At 50.2% G+C, this 4247-nt stretch overlaps 1 long non-coding RNA gene across 1 annotated transcript in view; it reads right to left on the reverse strand.

Annotated features, from left to right (window-relative positions):
- Positions 1-2993: 2993 nt before the first annotated feature.
- Positions 2994-4247, reverse strand: part of LOC108313635 — a 4685-nt gene continuing 3431 nt past the window's right edge. Inside the window, exon 3 of the long non-coding RNA XR_001829161.2 lies at positions 2994-3569. This is a non-coding gene — a long non-coding RNA (uncharacterized LOC108313635). The remainder of the gene's footprint in view (positions 3570-4247) is intronic.

The following is a 4247-nucleotide window of genomic DNA, read 5'->3' on the forward strand; positions in this document are numbered from 1 at the left end:
TGGACCCCTTCATGCCGCCACATCCTTCGCATCCATGTCTACTTGGTACCTGTCACGTGGCGCCTGCAGTTGTTTTTAGCATGCCTTTTCCAGCCGACATGGAGCTCACTGGAGGCAGAGAACTGTGTCTCACTAATCTCCATGTCTAGAGGCTTGGGCTGGTTTCTCAGCCGCGTTTTGGAAGGAAAAATCAGGGCTTATGGAGTTTGGAGATGGATTCTCCTGCAGAAATCTCTTAGTCCCTCCCATTTGTTTCACAAAAGACAAAACAGAGATGAGGAAACTGCCTTTCCCAGGGGCACAAGGCAACAGAGCTTTGACAAGAGCCTAGGTCTGCTGGTCCCTGGACCTGCTGTTAGGTGCTAATAAATCAGATCTTGAACTGTATTTCCCCGGCTAGCTGGGGAAGGAGAGCTGACCATAATGAACAGGCTTCTGGGCCCACTCAGGACAGAGAAGGGTGAGAGGGACACCACTTGAATTGAGAGCTGCTGGAAGGGGTGTCATGGATCATGCAGTCTGACCCTGCATTTACAGATGAAAAAAAATGGAGGCCCATGGGGTGATGTGCCTACCCAAGGTCACATAGCAAGCTGGTGAGAGAACTAAGCTGAGAACGCAGGCCTCCTAATTCCTAGGGCTGCGCTGTTGCCCGACTGAATTAACCTCCCACCCCAGAAAGATGGATGACCAAGCCCTCCCAACCAGCTGCTATCCGAGGGACAGATCCCTGGAGTCCTTGACTCTTGCAGGCTTTTTCTTCTCTCTCCTGGTGGTGCAACACTTAAGTAGGGTGCATTCTGCATAAATAATAAAGAATGCTTCCTTTGCAGGGAGGAAGGCCGCGTCTGGGCAGGCAGTGTGACAGATGGTATTTACAATGTGCACTGAGAAGTTCTCACACAGCCTCACTTGGGCTGTGTGGCTGAGAGATGGAGGAAGTGGATCTGAGTGCCCACTGTCTCACTCCCCTGCCTGATGTTCCCAGGCAGTGGCTGCTGCTGTTCCCGCGGCGCCCGCGTTTATGTTCAGGACTGCTTCCCCAGCGCCCGCCGCCTCCTGCCACACTGAACATGGAGCTCCAGGATGCCTTACTGCTGCTGCTGCTGCTGCCTCATCATCGGAAAGCCTACCTCACGGACCTCACGTCATTCCTCACAGCAGCCCCTCACTGGAGCAGATGCTGGGCTGAATTGACCTTCTTCCCCAAAGGAGGCCAACGAAGTCCTATGAGACCAGACACTGGGCAGACTTCCCAGGGATTCTGGCCTCTGGGAGGCCTTCTCTAGGCCTGGGGAAGTACAAATAGGACAGGTTCATTCATGGAGCAAATACTTTTTGTGAACCTTCTATGTGCCAAGAATCATTCTAGGAGTCAAAGATCCCACTGCAGGCCGGGCGCGGTGGCTCACGCCTGTAATCCCAGCACTTTGGGAGTCTGAGGCAGGCGGATCACTTGAGGTCAGGAGTTCGAGACCAGCGTGACCAACATGGTGACAACCTGTCTCTACTAAAAATACAAAAATTAGCTGGGAGTGGTGGCGGGCACCTGTAATCCCAGCTACTTGGGAGGCTGAGGCAGGAGAATCACTTGAACCAGGGAGGCAGAGGTTGCAGTGAGCTGAGATCACGCCACTGTACTCCAGCCTGGGTGACAGAGCGAGACTCTGTCTCAAAAATATAATAATAATAATAATACTGCAAACTAACAAATCCTTGCCCTCCTAGATGGTGAGTTCTAATGTCAAGGTTTACCACAGGCCTTGCAGCTGATTGCCCTTGGCTCTGCCAGACTCACACCATTTCTTCCCCTCCACAGAGTCTGTTGGACATTCTGGTGCCTGGTTCTGTGCAGTGGGGAAGAATATCAGATCATTTCCTCTTTTTCTGGGAAGACGGATTGCACACATAGGTTGAGAGAAACAAAGCAGATAAATAGACGAATGGAAGCTTTAGCTACAAAGCCAGACACAACCCCCGAAGTTTCTGACTCATCCAAGCCTGCAGCTGGACAAGCCCTATTTGTGCGCTGGGATTTAGCCTTGTCCGATTGCCCTGGGAAAGCAGTCTCTGTAGGCAGTGGTCATCGGCTGGGGCCAAGGGCACTCACTACCCTCAGGGGCTTTTGTATTTCACTCTTTAAACAAAAACTTTGCTGAGAGGCATAGAGAATCAAACCTTCCCTGGGCCCAGGAATTTTAGTGTTCCCGTTTGTAAAATGGAGGCAATTGTATCTGTTCTGCTCACCTCTGAAAGGCTGGCTTTTTGAGGATGGAATGCAATGGCAAATGCGGAAGTGTTCTGAACTAAAGGCAGCAGGCATACAGGCGTATTATCATTATTCAGAAGAATTCTTTCTCCATACATAAAAGTTGTCTCTTGTTGCAGGCTGAGAGTAATAACTATATAATTAGACTTTGGGTCACATCAAGAGAGGCATCCTCTGTTTTTCATTAAACAGGCATTTGTCTGTTTCTATGGTGTGCAATGTTGTGCATTGCAATGGATGTGAAATTGAGTAAGCCATAACCCTCCCCTTCAAGGAATATACGTTCTGGTATCAGGAAGAGAAAACTTAGAAGATGTAATTCAAGGTCAAAAGGAAAAAGGGATTACCTGAATTGAACCTTAGAAAGACTGGGGGAAAAAAAAAAAAAAGGAAAAAGCGATTCCGAGGAAGGAGTGGTTCGTTTGGGTTGGAGAGCTGAGGAAAGACTTGTGGAGAAGAGAGCATTCATCAGAGAGATGGGCGAGATTTTCCTCATTTATATTTATTTATTTGTTTATTTTGGTCTTCTAGCTATGACATTCCAGCTCATTGCAGCCTAAAATTCCTGGGCTCAAGGGATCCTCCCACCTCAGCCTCCCAAGCAGCTGGGACTATAGGTCCCATGCCACCACACCTGGCTAGGTTTTTTATTTTTTTGTAGAGGCGGGGTCTTGCTATGTTGCCCGGGCTGGTTTTGAACTCCCGGGCTCAAGAGATCCTCCTGCCTCGGCCTCCCAAAGTGCTGAGATTATAGGTGTGAGCCACTGTGACCGGCCTGATGGGTAAGATAGAACAGATGGTCTACTGAGGAGACGGGATCTGCCTGTAGCACAGTGAAGGTCATACTGAAGTCTTGGGGCCCAAAGAGAATTCAGAAATGGGATCCTGGGCCAGCCAGGCCCCAAGGAGGTGTCAGGGAAGGAAGGTTAGACCTCGAAAAGTAGTGGATTGTTTCCCTGAATGTGTGATTGGCTAAATCTTGGGACTGGGAAAGTTTTTTTCTGTGCTCTTCTGAGCTCAACTTTTGGGAGCCCACACCTTGCTTTGAAAGGGTTTGGTCTGTGAACCTAGACATCTTTCAGTAATGATTTAAGTTACTCAGAAAACTGGGGGCCCTGGAGTGAAAGGAAGAGACGAAAGGGAAAGAAATCCATGTAGCAGTCTTGTTCTGTTTGATGTGGCAGACAGCGGGCAATAATGGAAGAGCGCTGGAGATGGAGATGGAGGGTGGTTGGATTCCGCCATCCTCAGCCACGTCTGCTGTTTGGACTTGCAGACTTCAAACACAGCTGGGGGATTCCTGGAAGACAAAAGAATTCAGGGCCAGGGCTTGGATCTCAGTCAAAAATAACTTAACGTCTTCATCTCAGGCAGGCAAACAGCGGCAGCTCAGGGCTGGTTTCTCAGATGATTGGAGCTACAGGTGGGGACAGGGTGCCACAAAGGTCAGTTTAGGCTGAAGTGGGCTGCAGAGGGAGAAGGGCCTCGGAGGGTGTGGGCCTGGCCTAGGGAGATGCTAGAATGAACCCCAAGTGAAAGAACGTCTGGAGAAAAAGCCCCATTTGCCCCCCTTCTGGGCACTGCCATTGCTTTGAGCAATAATTACAGCCCTTCACGTTTCTTCCCCGGCTTCTCATTAGCTCAAGGTGTCCACAAACAAACTGCTCAGCCCTTCGCCCTCCTCTCCCCACTTCCAGCAACTACTCCTGGCTTTTCCACAGCAGCCAACTGTCCCAGCTCCCAGGACCAGAACATCAGGTCCTTAAAAAAGCTCTGGGCGCAGTGGCTCACGCCTGTAATCCCAGCACTTTGGGAGGCCGAGATGGGCAGATCATGAGGTCAGGAGATCGTGACCATCCTGGCCAACATGGTGAAAACCTGCCTCTACTAAAAATACAAAAATTAGCTGGGCCTGGTGGCGTGCGCCTGTAGTCCCAGCTACTCAGAATGCTGAGGCAGGAGAATTGCTTGAACCCAG

This window comes from Cebus imitator, unplaced genomic scaffold (genome assembly GCF_001604975.1).
Source record: "Cebus imitator isolate Cc_AM_T3 unplaced genomic scaffold, Cebus_imitator-1.0 Scaffold140, whole genome shotgun sequence".
Classification (NCBI taxonomy): Eukaryota; Metazoa; Chordata; class Mammalia; order Primates; family Cebidae; genus Cebus; species Cebus imitator.